The following is a 12,626-nucleotide window of genomic DNA, read 5'->3' as shown; positions in this document are numbered from 1 at the left end:
AAAACTGCTCAATCAAAAGTATGGTTTAACTCTGTTAGCTGAATGCTCAGATCAGAAAGAAGTTTCACAGAATGCTTCTGTGTAGTTTATATTTGAATATATTCCTTTTTCCACTACTACTCTCTTAGCGCTCCAAATGTCCAGTTGCATTTTCTACAGAAAGAGTGTTCAGATCTGCTCAATCAAAAGTATGGTTTAACTCTGTTAGGTGAATGCACAGATCAGAAAGAAGTTTGACAGAATGATTCTGTGTAATTTATATTTGGAGACATTCCTTTTTCCACTATTACCCTCTTAGCGCTCCGAATCTCCACTTGCATTTTCTACAGAAAGAGTGTTTCAGAACGGCTCAATCAAAACTAAGGTTCAACTCTTTTAGTTGAACAAACAGAACAGAAAGAAGTTTCACACAATTCTTCTGTGTAGTTTTTATTTGTAGACATTCTTTTTCCCAATATAGGCCTCTTAGCGCTCAGAATGTCCAATTGCAGTTTCTACAGAAAGAGTGTTTCAGAACGGCTCAATCAAAAGTAAGGTTCAACTCTGTTAGTTGAATGCACAGAACAGAAAGAAGTTTCATACAATGCTTCTGTGTAGTTCATATTTGAACATATTCTTTTTTCCACTATTACCCACTTAGCGCTACGAATGTCCAGTTGCATTTTCTACAGACAGAGTGTTTCAAAACTGCTCAATCAAAAGTATGGTTTAACTCTGTTAGCTGAATGCTCAGATCAGAAAGAAGTTTCACAGAATGCTTCTGTGTAGTTTATATTTGAATATATTCCTTTTTCCACTACTACGCTCTTAGCGCTCCAAATGTCCAGTTGCATTTCTACAGAAAGAGTGTTCAGATCTGCTCAATCAAAAGTATGGTTTAACTCTGTTAGCTGAATGCACAGATCAGAAAGAAGTTTCACCGAATGATTCTGTGTAGTTTATATTTGAAGACATTCCTTTTTCCACTATTACCCACTTAGCGCTCCAAATCTCCACTTGCATTTTCTACAAAAAGAGTGTTTCATAATTGCTCAATCAAAAATATGTTTTATCTCTGTTAACTGAATTTACAGATCAAAAATAAGTTTCACAGAATGCATCTGTGTAGTTTTTATCTGAAGATATTCTTTTTCCCAATGTAGGCCTCTTAGCGCTTAGCATGTCCAATTGCAGTTTCTACAGAAAGAGTGTTTCAGAACGGCTCAATCAAAAGTAAGGTTCAACTCTGTTAGTTGAATGCACAGAACAGAAAGAATTTTCACAGAATGCTACTGTGTAGTTTATATTTGAATATATTCCTTTCTCCACTATTACCCTCTTAGCGCTCCGAATGTCCACTTGCATTTTCTACAGAAAGAGTGTTCAGAACTGCGCAATCAAAAGTATGGTTTAACTCTGTTAGCTTAATGAACATATCAGAAATAAGTTTCACACAATGCTTCTGTGTCGTTTTTATTTGAAGATATTATTTTTCCCAATATAGGCCTCTTAGCGCTCAGAATGTCCAATTGCAGTTTCTACAGAAAGAGTGTTTCAGAAAGGCTCAATCAAAAGTAAGGTTCAACTCTGTTAGTTGAATGCACAGAACAGAAAGAAGTTTCATACAATGCTTCTGTGTAGTTTATATTTGAACATATTCTTTTTTCCACTATTACCCACTTAGCGCTACGAATGTCCAGTTGCATTTTCTACAGACAGAGTGTTTCAAAACTGCTCAATCAAAAGTATGGTTTACCTCTGTTAGCTGAATGCTCAGATCAGAAAGAAGTTTCACAGAATGCTTCTGTGTAGTTTATATTTGAATATATTCCTTTTTCCACTACTACTCTCTTAGCGCTCCAAATGTCCAGTTGCATTTTCTACAGAAAGAGTGTTCAGATCTGCTCAATCAAAAGTATGGTTTAACTCTGTTAGCTGAATTCACAGATCAGAAAGAAGTTTCACAGAATGATTCTCTGTAGTTTATATTTGGAGACATTCCTTTTTCCACTATTACCCTCTTAGCGCTCCGAATCTCCACTTGCATTTTCTACAGAAAGAGTGTTTCAGAACGGCTCAATCAAAACTAAGGTTCAACTCTTTTAGTTGAACAAACAGAACAGAAAGAAGTTTCACACAATTCTTCTGTGTAGCTTTTATTTGTAGACATTCTTTTTCCCAATATAGGCCTCTTAGCGCTCAGAATGTCCAATTGCAGTTTCTACAGAAAGAGTGTTTCAGAACGGCTCAATCAAAAGTAAGGTTCAACTCTGTTAGTAGAATGCACAGAACAGAAAGAAGTTTCATACAATGCTTCTGTGTAGTTCATATTTGAACATATTTTTTTCCACTATTACCCACTTAGCGCTACGAATGTCCAGTTGCATTTTCTACAGACAGAGTGTTTCAAAACTGGTCAATCAAAAGCATGGTTTAACTCTGTTAGCTGAATGCTCAGATCAGAAAGAAGTTTCACAGAATGCTTCTGTGTAGTTTATATTTGAATATATTCCTTTTTCCACTACTACGCTCTTAGCGATCCAAATGTCCAGTTGCATTTTCTACAGAAAGAGTGTTCAGATCTGCTCAATCAAAAGTATGGTTTAACTCTGTTAGCTGAATGCACAGATCAGAAAGAAGTTTCACCGAATGATTCTGTGTAGTTTATATTTGAAGACATTCCTTTTTCCACTATTACCCTCTTAGCGCTCCGAATCTCCACTTGCATTTTCTACAAAAAGAGTGTTTCATAACTGCTCAATCAAAAATATGTTTTATCTCTGTTAACTGAATTTACAGATCAGAAATAAGTTTCACAGAATGCATCTGTGTAGTTTTTATTTGAAGATATTCTTTTTCCCAATGTAGGCCTCTTAGCGCTTAGCATGTCCAATTGCAGTTTCTACAGAAAGAGTGTTTCAGAACGGCTCAATGAAAAATAAGGTTCAACTCTGTTAGTTGAATGCACAGAACAGAAAGAATTTTCACAGAATGCTACTGTGTAGTTTATATTTGAATATATTCCTTTTTCCACTAATACCCTCTTAGCGCTCCGAATGTCCACTTGCATTTTCTACAGAAAGAGTGTTCAGAACTGCGCAATCAAAAGTATGGTTTAACTCTGTTAGCTTAATGAACATATCAGAAATAAGTTTCACACAATGCTTCTGTGTAGTTTTTATTTGAATATATTATTTTTCCCAATAGAGGCCTCTTAGCGCTCAGAATGTCCAATTACAGTTTCTACAGAAAGTGTGTTTCAGAAAGGCTCAATCGAAAGTAAGGTTCAACTCTGTTAGTTGAATGCATAGAACAGAAAGAAGTTTCATACAATGCTTCTGTGTAGTTTATATTTGAACATATTCTTTTTTCCACTATTACCCACTTAGCGCTACGAATGTCCAGTTGCATTTTCTACAGACAGAGTGTTTCAAAACTGCTCAATCAAAAGTATGGTTTAACTCTGTTAGCTGAATGCTCAGATCAGAAAGAAGTTTCACAGAATGCTTCTGTGTAGTTTATATTTGAATATATTCCTTTTTCCACTACTACTCTCTTAGCGCTCCAAATGTCCAGTTGCATTTTCTACAGAAAGAGTGTTCAGATCTGCTCAATCAAAAGTATGGTTTAACTCTGTTAGGTGAATGCACAGATCAGAAAGAAGTTTGACAGAATGATTCTGTGTAATTTATATTTGGAGACATTCCTTTTTCCACTATTACCCTCTTAGCGCTCCGAATCTCCACTTGCATTTTCTACAGAAAGAGTGTTTCAGAACGGCTCAATCAAAACTAAGGTTCAACTCTTTTAGTTGAACAAACAGAACAGAAAGAAGTTTCACACAATTCTTCTGTGTAGTTTTTATTTGTAGACATTCTTTTTCCCAATATAGGCCTCTTAGCGCTCAGAATGTCCAATTGCAGTTTCTACAGAAAGAGTGTTTCAGAACGGCTCAATCAAAAGTAAGGTTCAACTCTGTTAGTTGAATGCACAGAACAGAAAGAAGTTTCATACAATGCTTCTGTGTAGTTCATATTTGAACATATTCTTTTTTCCACTATTACCCACTTAGCGCTACGAATGTCCAGTTGCATTTTCTACAGACAGAGTGTTTCAAAACTGCTCAATCAAAAGTATGGTTTAACTCTGTTAGCTGAATGCTCAGATCAGAAAGAAGTTTCACAGAATGCTTCTGTGTAGTTTATATTTGAATATATTCCTTTTTCCACTACTACGCTCTTAGCGCTCCAAATGTCCAGTTGCATTTCTACAGAAAGAGTGTTCAGATCTGCTCAATCAAAAGTATGGTTTAACTCTGTTAGCTGAATGCACAGATCAGAAAGAAGTTTCACCGAATGATTCTGTGTAGTTTATATTTGAAGACATTCCTTTTTCCACTATTACCCACTTAGCGCTCCAAATCTCCACTTGCATTTTCTACAAAAAGAGTGTTTCATAATTGCTCAATCAAAAATATGTTTTATCTCTGTTAACTGAATTTACAGATCAAAAATAAGTTTCACAGAATGCATCTGTGTAGTTTTTATCTGAAGATATTCTTTTTCCCAATGTAGGCCTCTTAGCGCTTAGCATGTCCAATTGCAGTTTCTACAGAAAGAGTGTTTCAGAACGGCTCAATCAAAATTAAGGTTCAACTCTGTTAGTTGAATGCACAGAACAGAAAGAATTTTCACAGAATGCTACTGTGTAGTTTATATTTGAATATATTCCTTTCTCCACTATTACCCTCTTAGCGCTCCGAATGTCCACTTGCATTTTCTACAGAAAGAGTGTTCAGAACTGCGCAATCAAAAGTATGGTTTAACTCTGTTAGCTTAATGAACATATCAGAAATAAGTTTCACACAATGCTTCTGTGTCGTTTTTATTTGAAGATATTATTTTTCCCAATATAGGCCTCTTAGCGCTCAGAATGTCCAATTGCAGTTTCTACAGAAAGAGTGTTTCAGAAAGGCTCAATCAAAAGTAAGGTTCAACTCTGTTAGTTGAATGCACAGAACAGAAAGAAGTTTCATACAATGCTTCTGTGTAGTTTATATTTGAACATATTCTTTTTTCCACTATTACCCACTTAGCGCTACGAATGTCCAGTTGCATTTTCTACAGACAGAGTGTTTCAAAACTGCTCAATCAAAAGTATGGTTTACCTCTGTTAGCTGAATGCTCAGATCAGAAAGAAGTTTCACAGAATGCTTCTGTGTAGTTTATATTTGAATATATTCCTTTTTCCACTACTACTCTCTTAGCGCTCCAAATGTCCAGTTGCATTTTCTACAGAAAGAGTGTTCAGATCTGCTCAATCAAAAGTATGGTTTAACTCTGTTAGCTGAATTCACAGATCAGAAAGAAGTTTCACAGAATGATTCTCTGTAGTTTATATTTGGAGACATTCCTTTTTCCACTATTACCCTCTTAGCGCTCCGAATCTCCACTTGCATTTTCTACAGAAAGAGTGTTTCAGAACGGCTCAATCAAAACTAAGGTTCAACTCTTTTAGTTGAACAAACAGAACAGAAAGAAGTTTCACACAATTCTTCTGTGTAGCTTTTATTTGTAGACATTCTTTTTCCCAATATAGGCCTCTTAGCGCTCAGAATGTCCAATTGCAGTTTCTACAGAAAGAGTGTTTCAGAACGGCTCAATCAAAAGTAAGGTTCAACTCTGTTAGTAGAATGCACAGAACAGAAAGAAGTTTCATACAATGCTTCTGTGTAGTTCATATTTGAACATATTTTTTTCCACTATTACCCACTTAGCGCTACGAATGTCCAGTTGCATTTTCTACAGACAGAGTGTTTCAAAACTGGTCAATCAAAAGCATGGTTTAACTCTGTTAGCTGAATGCTCAGATCAGAAAGAAGTTTCACAGAATGCTTTTGTGTAGTTTATATTTGAATATATTCCTTTTTCCACTACTACGCTCTTAGCGATCCAAATGTCCAGTTGCATTTTCTACAGAAAGAGTGTTCAGATCTGCTCAATCAAAAGTATGGTTTAACTCTGTTAGCTGAATGCACAGATCAGAAAGAAGTTTCACCGAATGATTCTGTGTAGTTTATATTTGAAGACATTCCTTTTTCCACTATTACCCTCTTAGCGCTCCGAATCTCCACTTGCATTTTCTACAAAAAGAGTGTTTCATAACTGCTCAATCAAAAATATGTTTTATCTCTGTTAACTGAATTTACAGATCAGAAATAAGTTTCACAGAATGCATCTGTGTAGTTTTTATTTGAAGATATTCTTTTTCCCAATGTAGGCCTCTTAGCGCTTAGCATGTCCAATTGCAGTTTCTACAGAAAGAGTGTTTCAGAACGGCTCAATGAAAAATAAGGTTCAACTCTGTTAGTTGAATGCACAGAACAGAAAGAATTTTCACAGAATGCTACTGTGTAGTTTATATTTGAATATATTCCTTTTTCCACTAATACCCTCTTAGCGCTCCGAATGTCCACTTGCATTTTCTACAGAAAGAGTGTTCAGAACTGCGCAATCAAAAGTATGGTTTAACTCTGTTAGCTTAATGAACATATCAGAAATAAGTTTCACACAATGCTTCTGTGTAGTTTTTATTTGAATATATTATTTTTCCCAATAGAGGCCTCTTAGCGCTCAGAATGTCCAATTGCAGTTTCTACAGAAAGAGTGTTTCAGAAAGGCTCAATCAAAAGTGAGGTTCAACTCTGTTAGTTGAATGCACAGAACAGAAAGAAGTTTCATACAATGCTTCTCTGTAGTTTATATTTGAACATATTCTTTTTTCCACTATTACCCACTTAGCGCTACGAATGTCCAGTTGCATTTTCTACAGACAGAGTGTTTCAAAACTGCTCAATCAAAAGTATGGTTTAACTCTGTTAGCTGAATGCTCAGATCAGAAAGAAGTTTCACAGAATGCTTCTGTGTAGTTTATATTTGAATATATTCCTTTTTCCACTACTACTCTCTTAGCGCTCCAAATGTCCAGTTGCATTTTCTACAGAAAGAGTGTTCAGATCTGCTCAATCAAAAGTATGGTTTAACTCTGTTAGCAGAATGCACAGATCAGAAAGAAGTTTCACAGAATGATTCTGTGTAGTTTATATTTGGAGACATTCCTTTTTCCACTATTACCCTCTTAGCGCTCCGAATCTCCACTTGCATTTTCTACAGAAAGAGTGTTTCAGAACGGCTCAATCAAAACTAAGGTTCAACTCTTTTAGTTGAACAAACAGAACAGAAAGAAGTTTCACACAATTCTTCTGTGTAGTTTTTATTTGTAGACATTCTTTTTCCCAATATAGGCCTCTTAGCGCTCAGAATGTCCAATTGCAGTTTCTACAGAAAGAGTGTTTCAGAACGGCTCAATCAAAAGTAAGGTTCAACTCTGTTAGTTGAATGCACAGAACAGAAAGAAGTTTCATACAATGCTTCTGTGTAGTTCATATTTGAACATATTCTTTTTTCCACTATTACCCACTTAGCGCTACGAATGTCCAGTTGCATTTTCTACAGACAGAGTGTTTCAAAACTGCTCAATCAAAAGTATGGTTTAACTCTGTTAGCTGAATGCTCAGATCAGAAAGAAGTTTCACAGAATGCTTCTGTGTAGTTTATATTTGAATATATTCCTTTTTCCACTACTACGCTCTTAGCGCTCCAAATGTCCAGTTGCATTTTCTACAGAAAGAGTGTTCAGATCTGCTCAATCAAAAGTATGGTTTAACTCTGTTAGCTGAATGCACAGATCAGAAAGAAGTTTCACCGAATGATTCTGTGTAGTTTATATTTGAAGACATTCCTTTTTCCACTATTACCCACTTAGCGCTCCAAATCTCCACTTGCATTTTCTACAAAAAGAGTGTTTCATAATTGCTCAATCAAAAATATGTTTTATCTCTGTTAACTGAATTTACAGATCAAAAATAAGTTTCACAGAATGCATCTGTGTAGTTTTTATCTGAAGATATTCTTTTTCCCAATGTAGGCCTCTTATCGCTTAGCATGTCCAATTGCAGTTTCTACAGAAAGAGTGTTTCAGAACGGCTCAATCGAAAGTAAGGTTCAACTCTGTTAGTTGAATGCACAGAACAGAAATAATTTTCACAGAATGCTACTGTGTAGTTTATATTTGAATATATTCCTTTCTCCACTATTACCCTCTTAGCGCTCCGAATGTCCACTTGCATTTTCTACAGAAAGAGTGTTCAGAACTGCGCAATCAAATGTATGGTTTAACTCTGTTAGCTTAATGAACATATCAGAAATAAGTTTCACACAATGCTTCTGTGTCGTTTTTATTTGAAGATATTATTTTTCCCAATATAGGCCTCTTAGCGCTCAGAATGTCCAATTGCAGTTTCTACAGAAAGAGTGTTTCAGAAAGGCTCAATCAAAAGTAAGGTTCAACTCTGTTAGTTGAATGCACAGAACAGAAAGAAGTTTCATACAATGCTTCTGTGTAGTTTATATTTGAACATATTCTTTTTTCCACTATTACCCACTTAGCGCTACGAATGTCCAGTTGCATTTTCTACAGACAGAGTGTTTCAAAACTGCTCAATCAAAAGTATGGTTTACCTCTGTTAGCTGAATGCTCAGATCAGAAAGAAGTTTCACAGAATGCTTCTGTGTAGTTTATATTTGAATATATTCCTTTTTCCACTACTACTCTCTTAGCGCTCCAAATGTCCAGTTGCATTTTCTACAGAAAGAGTGTTCAGATCTGCTCAATCAAAAGTATGGTTTAACTCTGTTAGCTGAATTCACAGATCAGAAAGAAGTTTCACAGAATGATTCTGTGTAGTTTATATTTGGAGACATTCCTTTTTCCACTATTACCCTCTTAGCGCTCCGAATCTCCACTTGCATTTTCTACAGAAAGAGTGTTTCAGAACGGCTCAATCAAAACTAAGGTTCAACTCTTTTAGTTGAACAAACAGAACAGAAAGAAGTTTCACACAATTCTTCTGTGTAGCTTTTATTTGTAGACATTCTTTTTCCCAATATAGGCCTCTTAGCGCTCAGAATGTCCAATTGCAGTTTCTACAGAAAGAGTGTTTCAGAACGGCTCAATCAAAAGTAAGGTTCAACTCTGTTAGTAGAATGCACAGAACAGAAAGAAGTTTCATACAATGCTTCTGTGTAGTTCATATTTGAACATATTTTTTTCCACTATTACCCACTTAGCGCTACGAATGTCCAGTTGCATTTTCTACAGACAGAGTGTTTCAAAACTGGTCAATCAAAAGCATGGTTTAACTCTGTTAGCTGAATGCTCAGATCAGAAAGAAGTTTCACAGAATGCTTCTGTGTAGTTTATATTTGAATATATTCCTTTTTCCACTACTACGCTCTTAGCGATCCAAATGTCCAGTTGCATTTTCTACAGAAAGAGTGTTCAGATCTGCTCAATCAAAAGTATGGTTTAACTCTGTTAGCTGAATGCACAGATCAGAAAGAAGTTTCACCGAATGATTCTGTGTAGTTTATATTTGAAGACATTCCTTTTTCCACTATTACCCTCTTAGCGCTCCGAATCTCCACTTGCATTTTCTACAAAAAGAGTGTTTCATAACTGCTCAATCAAAAATATGTTTTATCTCTGTTAACTGAATTTACAGATCAGAAATAAGTTTCACAGAATGCATCTGTGTAGTTTTTATTTGAAGATATTCTTTTTCCCAATGTAGGCCTCTTAGCGCTTAGCATGTCCAATTGCAGTTTCTACAGAAAGAGTGTTTCAGAACGGCTCAATGAAAAATAAGGTTCAACTCTGTTATTTGAATGCACAGAACAGAAAGAATTTTCACAGAATGCTACTGTGTAGTTTATATTTGAATATGTTCCTTTTTCCACTAATACCCTCTTAGCGCTCCGAATGTCCACTTGCATTTTCTACAGAAAGAGTGTTCAGAACTGCGCAATCAAAAGTATGGTTTAACTCTGTTAGCTTAATGAACATATCAGAAATAAGTTTCACACAATGCTTCTGTGTAGTTTTTATTTGAATATATTATTTTTCCCAATAGAGGCCTCTTAGCGCTCAGAATGTCCAATTGCAGTTTCTACAGAAAGAGTGTTTCAGAAAGGCTCAATCAAAAGTGAGGTTCAACTCTGTTAGTTGAATGCACAGAACAGAAAGAAGTTTCATACAATGTTTCTCTGTAGTTTATATTTGAACATATTCTTTTTTCCACTATTACCCACTTAGCGCTACGAATGTCCAGTTGCATTTTCTACAGACAGAGTGTTTCAAAACTGCTCAATCAAATGTATGGTTTAACTCTGTTAGCTGAATGCTCAGATCAGAAAAAAGTTTCACAGAATGCTTCTGTGTAGTTTATATTTGAATATATTCCTTTTTCCACTACTACTCTCTTAGCGCTCCAAATGTCCAGTTGCATTTTCTACAGAAAGAGTGTTCAGATCTGCTCAATCAAAAGTATGGTTTAACTCTGTTAGCTGAATGCACAGATCAGAAAGAAGTTTCACAGAATGATTCTGTGTAGTTTATATTTGGAGACATTCCTTTTTCCACTATTACCCTCTTAGCGCTCCGAATCTCCACTTGCATTTTCTACAGAAAGAGTGTTTCAGAACGGCTCAATCAAAACTAAGGTTCAACTCTTTTAGTTGAACAAACAGAACAGAAAGAAGTTTCACACAATTCTTCTGTGTAGTTTTTATTTGTAGACATTCTTTTTCCCAATATAGGCCTCTTAGCGCTCAGAATGTCCAATTGCAGTTTCTACAGAAAGAGTGTTTCAGAACGGCTCAATCAAAAGTAAGGTTCAACTCTGTTAGTTGAATGCACAGAACAGAAAGAAGTTTCATAAAATGCTTCTGTGTAGTTTATATTTGAACATATTCTTTTTTCCACTATTACCCACTTAGCGCTACGAATGTCCAGTTGCATTTTCTACAGACAGAGTGTTTCAAAACTGCTCAATCAAAAGTATGGTTTAACTCTGTTAGCTGAATGCTCAGATCAGAAAGAAGTTTCACAGAATGCTTCTGTGTAGTTTATATTTGAATATATTCCTTTTTCCACTACTACGCTCTTAGCGCTCCAAATGTCCAGTTGCATTTTCTACAGAAAGAGTGTTCAGATCTGCTCAATCAAAAGTATGGTTTAACTCTGTTAGCTGAATGCACAGATCAGAAAGAAGTTTCACCGAATGATTCTGTGTAGTTTATATTTGAAGACATTCCTTTTTCCACTATTACCCACTTAGCGCTCCGAATCTCCACTTGCATTTTCTACAAAAAGAGTGCTTCATAACTGCTCAATCAAAAATATGTTTTATCTCTGTTAACTGAATTTACAGATCAGAAATAAGTTTCACAGAATGCATCTGTGTAGTTTTTATCTGAAGATATTCTTTTTCCCAATGTAGGCCTCTTAGCGCTTAGCATGTCCAATTGCAGTTTCTACAGATAGAGTGTTTCAGAACGGCTCAATCAAAAGAACGGTTCAACTCTGTTAGTTGAATGCACAGAACAGAAAGAATTTTCACAGAATGCTACTGTGTAGTTTATATTTGAATATATTCCTTTTTCCACTATTAACCTCTCAGCGCTCCGAATGTCCACTTGCATTTTCTACAGAAAGAGTGTTCACAACTGCGCAATCAAAAGTATGGTTTAACTCTGTTAGCTTAATGAACATATCAGAAATAAGTTTCACACAATGCTTCTGTGTAGTTTTTATTTGAAGATATTATTTTTCCCAATAGAGGCCTCTTAGCGCTCAGAATGTCCAATTGCAGTTTCTACAGAAAGTGTGTTTCAGAAAGGCTCAATCAAAAGTAAGGTTCAACTCTGTTAGTTGAATGCACAGAACAGAAAGAAGTTTCATACAATGCTTCTGTGTAGTTTATATTTGAACATATTCTTTTTTCCACTATTACCCACTTAGCGCTACGAATGTCCAGTTGCATTTTCTACAGACAGAGTGTTTCAAAACTGCTCAATCAAAAGTATGGTTTAACTCTGTTAGCTGAATGCTCAGATCAGAAAGAAGTTTCACAGAATGCTTCTGTGTAGTTTATATTTGAATATATTCCTTTTTCCACTACTACGCTCTTAGCGCTCCAAATGTCCAGTTGCATTTTCTACAGAAAGAGTGTTCAGATCTGCTCAATCAAAAGTATGGTTTAACTCTGTTAGCTGAATGCACAGATCAGAAATAAGTTTCACCGAATGATTCTGTGTAGTTTATATTTGAAGACATTCCTTTTTCCACTATTACCCTCTTAGCGCTCCGAATCTCCACTTGCATTTTCTACAAAAAGAGTGTTTCATAACTGCTCAATCAAAAATATGTTTTATCTCTGTTAACTGAATTTACAGATCAGAAATAAGTTTCACAGAATGCATCTGTGTAGTTTTTATTTGAAGATATTGTTTTTCCCAATGTAGGCCTCTTAGCGCTTAGCATGTCCAATTGCAGTTTCTACAGAAAGAGTGTTTCAGAACGGCTCAATGAAAAATAAGGTTCAACTCTGTTAGTTGAATGCACAGAACAGAAAGAATTTTCACAGAATGCTACTGTGTAGTTTATATTTGAATATATTCCTTTTTCCACTAATACCCTCTTAGCGCTCCGAATGTCCACTTGCATTTTCTACAGAAAGAGTGTTCACA

The sequence above is a fragment of the Symphalangus syndactylus genome, chromosome 11 (genome assembly GCF_028878055.3).
Source record: "Symphalangus syndactylus isolate Jambi chromosome 11, NHGRI_mSymSyn1-v2.1_pri, whole genome shotgun sequence".
Classification (NCBI taxonomy): domain Eukaryota; kingdom Metazoa; phylum Chordata; class Mammalia; order Primates; family Hylobatidae; genus Symphalangus; species Symphalangus syndactylus.
This window is presented reverse-complemented; position numbering follows the sequence as displayed.